The 16,326-nt window shown below is 47.3% G+C and overlaps 1 protein-coding gene across 1 annotated transcript in view; it reads left to right on the top strand.

Annotated features, from left to right (window-relative positions):
• Positions 1-1,874: 1,874 nt before the first annotated feature.
• The window catches only part of LOC119458497 (phospholipase A1), a 104,942-nt gene continuing 90,490 nt past the window's right edge, over positions 1,875-16,326 (top strand). The window contains exons 1-2 of the mRNA XM_037720334.2: positions 1,875-2,120; positions 2,768-2,824. The gene's annotated coding sequence lies outside the window, so the exon portion shown is untranslated. The remainder of the gene's footprint in view (positions 2,121-2,767; positions 2,825-16,326) is intronic.

Below are 16,326 nucleotides of genomic sequence, written 5' to 3'. Positions count from 1 at the left end.
TAAAGGCAAGAAATTATGCAACACCGAATACGTGTACGCCGTTCAAGAAATAAGCGGCGAAGTTTTAGCGGGGTGTCAAGCGCAAGTGAAGCGAGTCACGTATGAAGTTGAACTTCAGGTAAGGTTTGCACGCTGCTAGATTCAGGCGCACAAACGCGAGGAAATACTTGCTATAAATGAATTCACAGCAGCGATAAGCAGACATCTTGTGTACGGAACTGCTCGAGCGCACGACGGTACGCGCCGCGACGGCAGCGCTCCTTCAGCATGCCGCGAAACTGCGGGCCTCCTGCAATATTTGTTGACTGCATGCCGCTAAACAAGTAGTCATGCCTGCGCTGTAGTAAAGGCAATCTGTCCCTTTAGCAACTGATAAATAACTGATGCACTGCATATGAGCTCGCAGTAACGTACTACGTGCGAATCGCGCTGCAGCGCGAGCTCGTGCGCTGCTTGCTTGATGTAGCTTGTAATGACAGCGCTCGAGCATCGATGTGCTGTAATGAATACTTCCTTGCTGCGCGGCCTCAACGTGCTGGCTTGAGGTCAAGGATGAGCACATTTAACTCTCAAACCTGCGCTGCTCGTAGTGGGGTAATGAAGTTATCCAGCGCGCCCGACGCTCCACTTCGTGAGGCATTGAAAGAAAACGGTAGGAATCTGATGTTGGGATTGAGGCCTCCTTGCTTGTGGCAGCTCATGACGCAGCAGTAATGACGGTGACGCTTTTTCGCAGCTGAGTTAGGTCTCTCCGGATCGGCGTCGCCGATTCCTTCTGCTTCCAGCATTATGTCCCACGGCACACGGAGAGTCCGTTTTCGTTAAACTAGGCTGCGGCCAGCTCGCAGCGTGGTCGGCGTGGTCTCTGAGAAGTGACGATCCTTTTCGCACTCGCAACAGGGCCGAAAAAAGTGTGAATCGACGTAAAACTCGGGCTAGAAACGTGCTTCGCCACAGCCAGGGCTCAATACTACCATAGAATAAAGAATCAAGCTGGTACTACCCAGATATAACTTCTCTCTCCGCCACCAGGCGCTGTTACTACACCTCAAACTCCAGCGCAAGACGCCCATTCGCTTACCTTGACATTCATCGAAGGGGGTTTCCGCACAACTTTTATCTTTTTTAGTTCGATGGAATGATATTTACAAACAAGACGGCGATACAGTTCGTGTTTTTGTCCGGTAAATTCCTGAGTGTTCATGAAGAAAGCAACCTCTGTGCAAACTACGTATCTCATAACGAGTTTACGCGAAGTTGCTATCAAAGTTTTCATGCACCATCAATACTGTAAAACCTGCTGGGGAGCAGAAAATGGGAGTATAAGCAAGTTGTGTAATTGAGAGAAAATTCCCTTAGCTAAGCAGAACATTCTTGACGAGGGAATCCAAGGGACACAATGACCTTATCACAATGGTTGCTATTACCTTGTAGTGGTACGCATGCAGGCTAAAGGGACTTATTTAACGACTGCCAAACCTCCCATAAATGGCCCTCGTCACTTGCCATCTCTTTCTTCTTTTCATGAGCGATCTCATACCCAAGAGCAATCTGCGTAGTAACAGCATATTATACAGGTGCATTTTTTTACTGTCGATGCTCATAGCATTGCATATTATTGGGTGGTGTAACAGGTTCTGCGTCGGATTTTGGACCAAAACAGGCCGCTAACGTGTGCATTGCACACGTCAAGCAGGAACAATGCCTATTCTTTTTGCTCTCTTCATGATAATTTTCTAAAGAACGTACGCTTAAAAATTGCGAAAGCAAACCTGCATAGCGTACATGCATATTTGAATGCAGCTGTGCACAGCTTTCTTGTCGAAAACGATACGGCTACGAAGACCGGCAGCTGAAAAAACACAATTGAGCAGCGTGTTCGGAAGCACAGCTGTCGGGTCTTCGCCTGCAATGCTGCCGTGTGGCCAAAGGTTCTCGGGAGCGGTCCTTGTCTTCTCACTATATATTCCACTATAAACTTGAATCTAAGAGTAGGGCGGGAACATTATGCCGCAGCAACACTTGACTGTGCTGCAGTGGACACGCTGTACCAGTGATTTGAAGTACTGACATCTCTGCTGCCATCTGCGAGTAAAGGCTACCAATACAAGAAGCAATCGGTAATTGACTGCTTCAGCCTCGTCCGAAACAGGAGAGTGCAGAAGTGACGTTGTTTTGCTCATATGCCACGCTGTTAGAGAAGCCATAGTAGAAAACTGTGGAAGAATGTTGGGTATCTCACGTTTTTTCTGCCTTCCCTGAGATATCTGTGTACGGATGGCTATGCCCGTCTTGCCACCGTGATTCGGACACTGAAGCCAAACACGTGACATTGCAATCACGGGAGCAATCCCAAACTTGTTCAGCTTAGAAAAATCTGATTATTAAATTAAATTTTGAGGCTTTCGCCTCAAAACCAAATTTGAATATGGGGCACCTATCTGTGATCATTGTAGGTTCGGTATAACACTCGTTTCTTGTGAATGCACTGGCCATAAATTATGCGGCTTGCAAAGAAGTCGTCGGCGCCCCTTCAGTGCATGCTTTCGATTGGCGATGCAGACAGCATTGCAGCACAAGGGATTGGCGAAATGCTGCACTGCAATAGATATTGTAAAATCTGATTAGCTCATGCAAGCTAGATGAGTCACTGATCGTCAGTCGGTTTTTGCTAAGTTACTGTTTTTGTTGGGGGGGGGGGGCGCTTATTGTCACCAACTCCTGAACATGCATGGTTTCTCGGTGTTTCTTGATTCCATTATTGCAGGCTAGGCTAGCCCTCAAACAAAAGATATCATCATGGCACAGCGACTCTGCAGGTGTGGTAAGTGCAGATTTTTTGCTCAGCCTGTCGATGCCAAAATTGTAATTTCTTAGTGTAAATTCAGTAAGGCTTCCTGTTGAATGCAGCTATGTGGTACCGTCCCAGCCTGTAACTTTCGAAGCGCAAGTATTCACTTTGAGGCCTTGCACATATCGTGCACAACGTGCTTAATAACGCTAACGCCAGGCGATCATTATGCTCAAATAGACAAGCGACTATGCCTTTAGGGAGGATGGTATAGCCGGAGGATTTAGCTCGACCACAGATGTATAGCCTTCGTCAAAGGTATACGCACTCCTCCCCGCCTTCACCATATTTGTCGTTCGGCTGCGCGATGCAACTCCCGTGCCGCTCCTGAAACTCCAGATTTTTGGATGGTGATCAGGAGAGTATTTTCATTCCTTTCGGTCTGCAAAATGCATACGAAATCCTTTGCATAGCCTGTAGTCACCCTCAAATTTGCAGGAAACGGAGCTCATATCCTTTCGACAAAGAGTGTAGAATACCTAAAGCCTACCAGAAATAAAACTTGACACCTAAATGTCAAAACGCCGGAAAGTGGAACCCACTAGTAGCCCCTACCGTGGCTCATTTCAATAAGTGCGCAATGTGTAGCTCTGGTTGTAAAAAAGTCGCTTAACGCCTTATAGCACCGAAGCTCCGGACCCGAGCTTCGGCGATATATTGATAATATTAGAAAGATTTTAACTGCGCTATGAACAGGGACAAAGGAGGACGACAAATACAACACGTGCGCACGTGTTGTCTTTTTCGTCCTCCTTTGTCCCTGTTCATAGCGCAGTTAAAATCTTTCTAATATGAACTTCAACCAACTAGCCCAACTTGGTGCACTACTACAATACATTGATAAATTGATATTACGTCAATGACAATCACACTGACGACGCATTATCGTTTGTAATCCTTCGTTAGCGTTCCTATTTATGCAGCTAATACAGTCGCTGACCAAGAAACTATTATGAAAATTGAGCATCTAGTAGGACAGATATCGCAGGCAGGCGGTTCTGTAAGTTTCCAATAATTGGTTTGCTGGCTGTACGTGTGGACGCGCGTTTGTAATGTGCGCCGTACAAACAGCACAGATTTTTCGACGGGCCTCGGAATAAAATATCGTGTTTTTATTGCACCCAAGGCATACTTGGTGTTGAAAACAATTAGGCACCTAGAGCGCGCAAATGTCCGTTGTGTTACACAGTGTGGTTGCTCAACTTTGCAAAACCACAGCCAAAGCCGAGTGGTTTTGTTTCGTATTATGTGTGTTATGTTTGTAGTTACCACTCCTCACGCTTAGTTTGGTTTCCAGACGGTCAGTTAGTTCTTTAATTCTTTGCTTGTGAACTTCAACTTTTTCTGTGATCCCAAGAGCAGTCCACAGGAACGATGGCCGCAAGTGCGAGCTAAAATGTTTCAGCTGATTTAAGCGTCAATGCAGAATAACCGAACAAAGACCCCCATTTAAGACATCGCCCTTTCCCGCTCAATACGACCACCTCATCTAACAGTTATTTTTTCCCGTGATGCTCATCCATTGGACGTGTTAATTGCTCACGTGATCTCCAGTCCGCCGATACTGTGTGCACCTCGCTCGGATTGATACGCTGAATAAATCAGCAAAATTTTGTAAATCAATTCTAAAGCTCACATCTGCGTTTTGAGGCATTCAGCAATCCCTCTGCAGTGTTATGGCTGAAGTATATTCGCTGCCCCCTAATTACAGTATTTTTTAGTGAATTTTAATAAATTGTAATGTGCTCTAGAAGTTTTGTCAAACATTGGTGCCGCTCTGCTTTGATGCAAATGCTTCAAGCTTTACCCATAGATGCTGTGCTGTCCTCGTTTTAGCAGAAATTTTTATTCCACAGAGCCACACTTGGGCCATAAAGCCAACTCTATGTTAAAAATGCTTCATTCATTCATTAATTCATTCATTCCAATACGAACTTTATTTTCACAGCGTGATTGACCCGGTTTCCTTGTAAAGTCTGCAGATCGCTACTTTATGGCTATTTTGTTAATTTTCTGTAGCTAGCCCGGTTAGCCCTCTTTGTAATACGAGTGTGCGAAGTGTGCGAATAGTGACTTGTGCGACAAATCGAATACGAATCGAGTGATGTCAGAAGCGAATTGAATGGATTCATATATCAAATAGTTTTCTAATCGTTCGAATAATGAGCAGCAGTTATCAAAATTATTATAAAACCAATGTTCATATCCTAGTAATCTTAAGGTATGAAAGTTTGTGTCATTACATTGCACGTAATGAAGTGTTGTTTATTAAAAGCCCAAATGGAGCATTAGGAGCAAACAAGTAGCATCTTCACATACATAGGGCTCTTCAATTAGAAATGGTCGCTCTATAGCTTTCAAAGTACGGCTACCTAAGCGACGTAGCCTGCTCTACTACGCAAGTTCTTATGTTTTATGTCTATACTGCGCCCACGGGGGTGAAAATTTACCATACTTTTGCTGCAATTTTATCTTTAATTGAGTGCAGTTGACGTTCGGAAATATTCAAGTATTCGAAAAATAATCGCATTTACGAATAGTGACTATTAGATTCGAAGACTGAATAGAATACAACACGATTCGATTCGTTATTCGAAAGTTTTGAACATTCGTGCACCGCTACTTTGTAACGTCTGTACTCTTTCAAAGCCCGTTCCGATTCGACTTCCAGTTAGCTTGCACTTGGTGGAAACGATTCGTTTACTTTTTCGCTCTTTTTTCCCGCGCATTTTTTGTAAGCGCTTTTTCGGCCGCCAAGAGCTGTTTTAGTAGCATTAACGGCTTCGCTATGGGGAGAAAATCTTTTCCCACTTGAGGCGATCGAAGTTCTTTGTTTTCTCTATTTATGCTGCCTAATCAAGAATATCCAAACTACCGTAGTGCTAACGTAAGTAGGAATGTGCAAGCGGGGACAACACCGACACATTCCGGAATCGCGATTGGAAGGTAAATGAGATGTGTAAATCAGTCGCTTGAGGTCGCTCCTTGATTGATAGTGGCCACTGGTAGCGTGACTTCTAAATGCGCGAGAAAACTTATTGGGCTTACAACAAGTCCTTCAAACCTTGAGTAAGTGGTTATGGCCATGCACCTCCTGGGTGAGGGCCGAATCAACTCTCTTAATAGGACATTTTACCCTTTACATAAATGCGAGTTCAGCGAGTCATTTGAGAAACTCCATCTCGCAGCTGTATGGGTCCGCGAAGCCAGCAGAAGTGAGCCCTCAAATTGCACTATGCAGCCGTCAGTGCAGAAGGCACGTTGCGCGGACCAGAAAGCTTACTTCATCTGCACAGTCTGACGAGAGTGTTATTTAGTCAACGTAAATGTTATATTCGATTCAGTTAGACGAGGCCGATGCATTGACAAGACCAATCAATTTATTGCACAGCGAAAGGGAAATGATAAATTGCTGCCAGCTGTGCTCATCGTATAGCGAGGAAGCTTTGTATTTTATTATAACGCGTCTAACACGTATAAAACGAGCGCTTAACAATCATACATTTAGAGCCTAAACAAACTTAACGCTGCTACCTTTTCCCGCACATCATTCCTCACATACAAACGCCATGGGTGATAAGCACGGAAACATTGAAGAATGTAGGTTGCTAGTTCCTGCGTATAATCACACAATACGAGGTGCCCAGTAAGTAGGTTTCCCTCGTCTCGTCGGTGAACTAAACATATTTCGAGATAGCAGAAGGCATCTCGTTAGTGAGGTTCGGGTAAAGTTTGGAAAGCGTGAGTTAATTATGGGCCTTGCAATATATTTATTTGAAAGAAGTCAAATGTTCAGCTAAGGCAAAGAAGCACAACAGCATAATTTTCTATTATGGGAGGGACACCTTTTTTACAGCGAAGCTGTTAAGGGCTCACTCTTCGATGGTCGCATCCGGCAATAGAAAAAAAAAAACTCATTGGCCGTATGCTGTATGTGCGAAGTGACAGCGCGCGAGGGCGAGGGACGCGCGCTTTCACGGGGAGCGAACGCACGGTGGAGAGCAAACGCGACTTCCCAGTGGAAGTGGAGCGGTGGGCGAGGAGGGCATCGAGGCACCCTAGACTGTGCGTGTGCGTGCCCGCTCTCTCACTGCGGCGCATGCGCGCAGCCCTGCCGGCCTCTGGCGCCTGTGCCACCGACTCTCACTGGGCTCTTGCCCGCCTCTCCTCTAACAGTGCCGACAACGGCGTTAAGCCGTTCTCTCACGTAGCCAGAGTTTTGACAGCAGTTGTGTGCGGTCACACAAACAACGAACACAACTGTTGTCGACGGCGGCGGCATCATTGCCCGCGTTCGCATCGAACGCGCGCGGCCTTGGTGATGTGCTTATGAAGAACGGGCCCACCTTTGCCGTCCACCCTATGGCGGTGCACCGTAGCGATCATAAGGCCATGGTCCCTTTGGTCACTAAATAAACGAGAACCACCGGATCATATATAATTGTCATCCGTTATAGTTCAAATAACTATTTAGACCTATCATATCTTAATAGTCATAATTGGAAATACATAATGCCCACCGTAGTACAGCTTCGCTGGTCTTCCATCTCCACCCCAGTGGAAGGGCTGACAGTTTTATTATGGTATTTCAGGTAGACACTGAGTAAACTACATGAAAAAACTCACAGTTCCGCCCGAAAGGCGAAGCATTAATTGCGATAACAAAATATTAGACAGCTATGCCAAGTAAGGTTAGTCGTTGGATCAGCTGCATAAACGCTGTAAAAGTTCGCTTACTAGCTGATCTACAAGCCGGTTGTCACGCGCTCACTGACAAACACGAACACATATCTCACTCGACTGACCGCGCACACTCGCTTTCAGAATGCTGGGGTGTTGAAGAGAGTCAGCAGCGGCGAGCGAATTCTTCGTCGAGCTGCCTCTTGCTTCAACCCTAACAAGGTGTGCGAGAACACAGCGCCCACGAAACCACCTGCTATCTCTGGTCGACTAGCCTTCGAACCCTGCGCAGATTGCCTCCAAATTGTGCGCGGCCGCGCTCAGCCACCGCAACTGCAGTAAAGAAGATATGGGCACTAACCTGCTCCCTGCACAAGTCAGAAGATGTCGCGCACCTTCCTCCCTTGCGAACGCGACAAGACACCGCCCCATCGAGCCCCCATCTTTATCGAGTCACTCTCGTAAGCTTTCGTTCACACCTAAAGCATACGGCGCGCGGCCACAATGTTACCGCACCTGAAATTTCTGCGGAACAGTCACGGTGACTGGGCAAATTCGCCTGAGGAGTCCATGGAATTGCTATCGCAATAAAATGTGTACAGGCCGACAGGCACTCAGTAGCTGTTCGCCGTAAACCTGTACCATCATATGTTGCCCAATTACCACAAGAACTATGCATTTCTTCTGTCGGAAAGTTAAACCAACCTACACCGATGACCTGGTATCACTTCGATCCCCTTTCCTAATAGAGCAAACTTACGCTTCACTAAACAGGACATCAAGTTCTAAATGGAAATGTATTTTACCTTATATATCTAGCCTGTAGATTAGTTAGAATGCTTTTCTTCCCTCTTTCTTTCACCGTCATTGTAACATGAACCGTTGTCGCGTAACATGTGACGCCAAGCAGATCCATGGGACACGTTGAGAGTTTCAGCGCTATAGATTTCTCTTGCGTAGTTGGATTACAACTTTTGCTCAGCCGACCGCGTACTGCATTAAAACAGTGAATGAAGTTGGTCAGAATTGTTCCGCTCTCTTTGATGCAGCAAGATAAGTGAGCAGGCGCAAAGCGCCCGCATTTTCCAACACATTCTCGCATTGTATGCACAAAAATAACAGCATAATGTGTGTCAGAACAGAATTGCAGTTGTTTCAAGTTATTTTAGTCTTGCCTGTAGCGTGGGACTGGTTTGCCAGCTACGGGAGGTTTTGAGCCTTTGTCGAACGTGTCGCTTCTGACGTGCCCTAGCACAGAGAGAGGAAAGGTAGGGAGGGTAACAAAAACTTCAGGACATGTTTAGCGCTAAGGAAAGATGAGGACAGCGAAAGAGAACACGAACAATGGCACGGGCATTACCTCGCAACTATTTTATTCCGGACGAATACGCAGGAATATACATACAAAGGTTACACATGCTCAGAACGCAGTGATGATTTTACATATCAGAAAAACAGACGAGACAACAAACGGTCAAAGAAGTCAATCTCTGCATCGAACAATTGATTGGAGGTGCCGCTAATGCAGTCAGAACCTGTCTGTTTTATATGATATACTTCCATTCGTTCACGTGCAGTCTAGTCTCTGCTTTTACCTAAAGACCACATTGCACGTCAACTAATGGAAGCATAGTACAAATACTTTTTACAGCACCAAATATGGCCGCCGCCATATTTGCTCACATGACGGCACCCTCCATTTAACGCCTCTGATGGGCGTTTGCTCGCTTGTTTACAATGGCTATTGGCCGCAGGCACGGCTCAGACAGACGCTATTTCGGCCACCGCGGTAAGCAGGGTAGACGACACAAGACTTTGTCCAATACTGCAGATACAGTGTAGGTATATGTCTCATTTATGTCCCTGCCTTTCCTCTTTCTGTCTCTCTCTATCCATTCTGCTGTTTTATGATGTGCAAGCATGCTGTCTGAAGGGGACGAATGTATCTGAGTCAAGCTTTTGCCTTTTATATTCTAGTCTTTACTGTGGCGGGGGAAAGACGTAGAGCTGGCTTGCAGGCTCATCGAAGGTCAACATTTTGTGATATTTTGTGCCAGCTGTGGCGGTAGCATTTTGTCGTTGCTGCAGGCGCTGTTAGCCTATCAGTCATTGCCGGATATTGGCTCGGGTGCGGAAACTCTCTATACCTCCCCTGGAACGTTCAAATTACAAACGGTCGCATGCTGACGTGCCGCGCCAGCACTGCTTCCACCTCTGGCGGTTGCTGGTCATCCTACTCAACACAAATTACAAACAAAGCAAAACGACACACTCATGACGTCCGTGTCTGCACGCCTTAGCTGTTTGCATGATGAACCCTTACCAACATTCAACTTTCTGTCGTTCTAAACAAAATTTTTAGTTGAACTTTTTGATTTTCATTCATGCATTGTGTACTGTATTGTGAATCGAAACAAGGCGAACATGTCAGAATGCGTAATATTTTAGCTGTTTTCTAGTCTCTCAAGAAGAAGATATTTGACAACCAGTAACTAGCACTCAATCTGTCTTTCGATCTGAAGGCTCCGATAACCGTCAACTGTAAAAAAAAAAAATTGGCAAGGGGTTACTTATACCGGCATCAATGTCACAGTAGCCGCACATGAAAACACAGCTAAGAATTACGTGTATGTGCCATTGCGTCCTCGCTGCTTTTAAAACTAAATAAAATATGTCTATTGTTCTTTTTGCCTATGTCGGTCTTGGCAATAATCGTGGACAAAGCAAATTGCGAACAAAACGGGCAGCCCAACTAATGCGAACTGAAGCCCATTGTTACAAGTACTTCATCGGCAGCACAAGGAGTAGTGACCGTCATGACGAATAAACCGAGCGGCACTGCTCTTACGTTACTCAGGCTTGGGCACAAGCTTAGCGCCCCTGCAACATCGTTCCACTCGTGCAAAACGAGTAGCAGTTGAGGAAATTTTGAAAGACTTGTGGCTACCTGTCGCCATTGAAAAATCTGGAAAAAAAAAAACATGACTGAACTAGAAATTATGGCGTTCGAAAGTCACAGAGCCGCACTCATGATGCAAAAAGATTGAAATTATGGGGTCTTACGTGCCGAAACGACTATCTGATAATGAGGCACGCCGTAGTGGGACTCCTGAGTAATTTTAATCACCTGGAGTTCTTCAACGTGCACCTAAATATAAGTACACGGACGTTCTTGCGTTTCGCCCCCATCGAAATGCGGCCGCCGTGGAAGGGATTTGATCTCACGACATCGTGCGTAGCAGAACAACACCATGGCCACTAAGCAATCCCTGCGGGTACATTTTTGATGCCATGCTGGTCTAATGCTTCACTAGCTTGGTTTCCTGTCTTCTGTTCCTTGACGCCAACAAGCTTTTCCGTCGTATCTGTCCTATCTTCATTTTTATCACGACAACCGAAGCGGGTCAACCTGCATTAGTGACCTGCCGTATCGTTGAGCAAACTGCAAGCGTGAGCGGAGGCAAAACCATGGTGTAAGAATAAAAAAGAGAGGTGCTGACTCTCACCATGATGAGGATGATTTAATGGAATCCCCTTTGAAACGGGGTGGCGACAAATAGTCACCTAGCCTGCTTGATTTACTCAGGTACACTATACATGTTCTTATCAAGCATTTTTGTATACCTCTGAATAAACTTTTTCTTTTTTTCCCCAAAAAACTTACCTTGTACCGCTACCTATGATTTTAAGAGATCAGGTCGTATCAATTTTCTCCCTGATTTTTTTTCCACCAGCACTCTAATCGTCGCTTGCTTATCTCTACGGCTGATCTGTTTATGTTTCCTTCCACTTTACACCCAAGCGCTTCTGGAAGTTGTCGTTACCTACGGTTCTCGCTGGGTGAATCCCGTCGCATTCCATTAGGATGTGCTGAGTGGTCTCTGGATCTTTACTGCAGCTTAAACATACCTCATCTAGTTTCGAATATTTGCTGCGGTACGTTTTGGTACTTAGGCAACCGGCTCGAGCCTCAAATAGCAAGGCACTGCACTTTGTGTTATCGTACAGATTTTCACTTCTAATTTCTTTCTTCTCATTTTTATACATCTCCATGGTTCTTTTTGTTTCCATTCTTTGGATCAAATTCACTGTCTCTATTTCTCTCACTTTCTGATAACTCCTGGTTGTCTATTTACAGTTTCGCTTATCCTGTACTTGGTTGCCAACTTCCTTGACCTCTTCCTCCATTCTGTGTCCACGCTTTTCATGTACAGATACTTGTGCACTTTAGCCACCCATTTATTTTCATCCGTAGTCCTGAGCCTTTCTTCAAAGCTAATTTTGCTCTGTGCTTCTCTGACTTCAAAAGAGGCCCAACCCATGTCACCATGCAATACCTCATTTGTGGTATTACCGTGGGCTACCAAAGCCAACCGGCCTACTGATCTTTGGTTAACTTCCAAACCCGACAGGATATCCGATTTTAAGCATAGAATGGCATTTGCGAACGTTAGCGCTGGCACCATTACTCCTTTCCAGATTCCACGCACCACCTCATACTGATTGTGGCCCCACAGTGCTCTGTGTTTCATTATTGCTGCATTCCGCTTCCCCTTTATTTTCAGATTATCTTGGTGGTTGCTTGAGTAATTCTCTCCTTCGTTGATGCGTACGCCGATGTACTTATATTACTTACCTATGGGTATGGCTTGCTTTTGAATTGACACCACGAAGTTACTCGTCGCTTCATTAACGATCATAATTCCTGATTTCTCTGTGCTAAACTTAAGGCCTAGATTTGTCGCTGCGTTTCCACAAATATCTGCAAGTATCTGTATATTGTGAGCGCATTTTGCGCATATCGTCGTCGTCATCTGTACAAACGACTCATCATCTTGTGTGAGCGCTATTTGTGCATATCGTCGTTGTCATCTGTACATACGACTCATCATCATCTTTTGTCTCGTGCGGTGCTTCATCTCTGACTCGGGCGACTGCTCGGAAATAAAGGTATCGCATCGGTCGACGTCTCACAAGTGATGGAGCGTGCTTCGATTCCCACGTCCTCTTACTTTCCCGATTGCCCTGGACCTCCGGTCGGGTCGTCGTTTGCTCTCGCCTACCAGGGTGATGGCAGAAACCAACCCATCCACCAGTGCTGCTACCACCTCTGCTCAGCCAGCTGGGCCTACCTGGGCGGTGAACACCACACACCGCGATCCTCCCGTCTTTGGCGGCCTCCGCGGCGACGACGTGGACGATTGGCTCGATCACTACAACAGAGCCAGCGACGCCAACCATTGGGACGACACGCACACATTGCGGTATGTCTCCTTTTACCTAACCGAAGTTGCGAAGACGTGATTTTTTAACCACGAAAGTGACTTTTCGGACTGGCCATCGTTCACCCAGCAATTTTGCCCGATATTCGGCATGTCGTCTGGACGCTCCGAAATCGCGAAACAGAGGCTGGCAACGCGCGTACAAGACCAGGACGAGTCCTATACATCCTACATTGAGGACGTCCTCGCTTTCTGCCGCCGCGCACAGAGTGACATGGCGGAAGCTGACCGCGTTCGCCACATACTGAAGGGCATCAACACAGTTGCCTTTAATGCTCTCGTCATGCAGAGCCCAAACTGCGTTGTTGATATTATCACGGAGAGAGAGATAAGTTTAATGATGCGAAATGCAGAGAGGTCGGCCTGAGGTAAATTCCTCTAGCCACCTACTCTGCGTTGGGGGAAGGGGAAGAGGGATAGAAAGAGGGAAGAAAGAGGCGCATGATGGGTGACGATGATGAGAGAAGGAGGATGTGAAACATATGGCAAGCACTTTGGCATGCTCAAAGCCTACAGTCCAGGCCCGTACTTTTTAAAAAGTTCAGTAGCGCCTGCATGGCCTTGAAACTTGATTGAGTGTCTGGCCAAGGGCCTAAAATAACGTCCTCCGACTACGGTGGGCTGTCGAGACGCGTAAGGTCATTATTCAACCTTTGACGCTCTTGCACGTACCTAGGGCAGTCACAAAGCACATGACCTATAGTCTCTTTGACATTGCACATTTCACAGTCTGGAGACTCGGTGCGTCGCATGAGGTGTACGTATCCGCGCGTAAACGCTACCCCCAGCCTTAGTCTATCACAGCATGCCAACGTCTAAACACGCTCCAGTCTATTCGCCTGCCACGCGCCTCTTGCGACCCTCGTCTCAACGGTGATGCTGAGTTGCGAGCCCTGATACGCACGCTCATCAGGGAGGAACTTCACGGACATCTTTCGGGACCTGCGACGCTTGCGACCGTTCGCCCCGCTCCTTCTGGACTGGGTGACATCATCAAGGACGAACTGGCGTCGATGACAAACGCCCAAATGGACAAGTCTACTGGACCATGTCGTCCAAGTTATACCGAAATTGCCTCCCGGCCTCCTTCGGCCGTTCAATCTCCACCTGCCGAAGGTTACCGCGACCCCCTAGCTTCGCTGGCAGCGAATACTCCTGCACAGCCTACTGTGGCCAAGCTCGCCGACGCTGCGCCGGTATGTGTCGTCAGTGTTTCGCCTGCCACATCTTCCGCGCATTGTACGCCCGCAGAAGGCCACACTAGTGCTATTAAGGCCACCTTGAGCGCAGATCTCAATCCGGCCCAGACCAATGCACTCCTCACCATTTTAATGAAGCATGAAGCTTGTTTTGACGTTTCTTCGCGAGGCCTGGGTCAGACCACTGTAACTACTCATCGAATTGAAACAGACGGCTCTCGCATCATTCGCCGTCGCCCGTACCGTGTGTCACCTTCGGAGCGAAAAGTTATCGAAGAACAAGTGAACGACATGCTCACACGCAACATTATAAGGCCTTCAGCAAGCCCTTGGTCTTCTCCTGTTGTGCTTGTTAAAAAAAGGATGGTTCTGTGCGCTTTTGCATCGATTATAGGACGCTAAACAAAATTACCCGTAAGGATGTTTATCCAATGCCTCGTATTGACGATGCTTTGGATACCTTACATGGTTCCGAGTATTTCTCGAGCCTCGACTTGCGCTCCGGATATTGGCAGATTCTCATGCATGATCCAGATAAAGAAAAGACTGCGTTTTCTACACCTGATGGCCTTTTCGAATTTAACGTGATGCCTTTTGGACTGTGCAATGCACCAGCTACGTTTGAACGTATGATAGATGCAGTACTCCGTGGCTTAAAATGGAAGACCTGCCTTTGTTACTTGGACGACATTGTCATCTTTTCGTCGAGTTTCTCCCAGCACCTACAACGTCTAGACTAAGTTCTCGTGTGTCTAGCAAAAGCTGGTCTCCAACTCAATACTAAAAAGTGTCGCTTTGCAAGCCGAAGCATTAAATTTGGGCCACGTCGTCAGTAAGCATGGCATCCAGCCTGATCCCGATAAAATCGCTGCAGTACTGCAATTTCCGCCACCAACCGCACTTAAATAACTCCGCAGCTTTCTAGGACTGGCGTCCTACTTCCGCCGCTTTGTCCGTGACTTCGCCACCATCGCCGCTGCTCTACACAAACTTCTGACTTTGAGCGCGTCCTTTGTGTGGTCGAACGACTGCGAAGCCGCCTTCCAGACCCTCAAACGAGTTCTCACGTCAGGGCCCGTGCTGCGTCATTTCGATGCAACGGCCCCGACTATTCTACACACTGATGCCAGTGGGCATGGAATTGGCGCTGTCCTGCTGCAGCGGAATCAGAAGTCCGAAGAGCAAGTCGTGGCTTATGCAAGTCGTGCTCTTTCTCCTGCTGAGCGCAACTACACGATTACAGAACCGGAATGCCTCGCCATCGTGTGGTCAATACAAAAATTTCGTCCCAATCTCTACGGCCGCCATTTCACAGTTGTGACCGACCATCATGCTCTCTGTTGGTTGTCGTCCCTGAAAAACTTGTCTGGACGCCTCGGCCGTTGGGTACTGCGCTTACAGGAATATGACTTCACTGTTACGTATAGGTCCGGCAAACACCATCAAGATGCCGACGCTTTGTCGCGCTGCCCGCTGTCACCAAACGCCCATGCTTCACCTTCGGTATGCACGTCACCATCTAGCCACACGTCTCAGCACGCGCCCAGTAACCCGGGACAGTCAGTTGCCTCAGTTGACTTTCTCCCGCCTACTGTCCTCGTCTCACTCCAACGTACTGACCCATACTGCCGTACGCTGATCGACCGACTTACTGACTTGGCAGGACCCCCCAACAGTCGCTTAAGACGACAACTTTCGCGTTTTAAGCTTCAAGGTGGAGCGTTATTTCGATCAATCTACCATCCTTCCGGTAACCGATGGGTACCAGTCATACCTCGCTCACTTCGACTCCAAGTATTAGAAGCATTTCACGACGATGCGACGGCTGGCCCCTTGGGCTTTCATAAGACCTACGACCGCATCAAAACGCGTTGTTTATGGCCGGGCCTTTTCACGTCTGTCGCCAAATACGTTGGATCCTGCGCGTCATGCCAGCACAGAAAACGCTCGACATCCCTTCCAGCCGGTCCTCTGCAGCCTCTACCATGCCCGTCCGCCCCCTTCGAAATTGTGGGCATAAACTTGTACGGGCCCCTCCCACTCACGCCCGCTGGTAACCGCTGGATCGTTACCGCAGTGGATCATCTAACGCGGTACGCTGAGACAGCTGCTCTTTGCTCTGCTACTGCCTCCGAAGTCGCCGAGTTTTTCGTGCACAGTATCGCTTTGCGCCACGGCGCACCTCGTGTCGTCCTGAGTGACCGTGGCAAGACGTTCCTATAGCATGTCCTACGTGAAGTCCTCCAGGCCTCGGACACCGCCCATAAGACCACATCATCGTACCATCCGCAAACAAATGGTCTTACGGAGCGTT

The sequence above is a fragment of the Dermacentor silvarum genome, chromosome 7 (genome assembly GCF_013339745.2).
Source record: "Dermacentor silvarum isolate Dsil-2018 chromosome 7, BIME_Dsil_1.4, whole genome shotgun sequence".
NCBI lineage: Eukaryota > Metazoa > Arthropoda > Arachnida > Ixodida > Ixodidae > Dermacentor > Dermacentor silvarum.
This window is presented reverse-complemented; position numbering and strand designations above follow the sequence as displayed.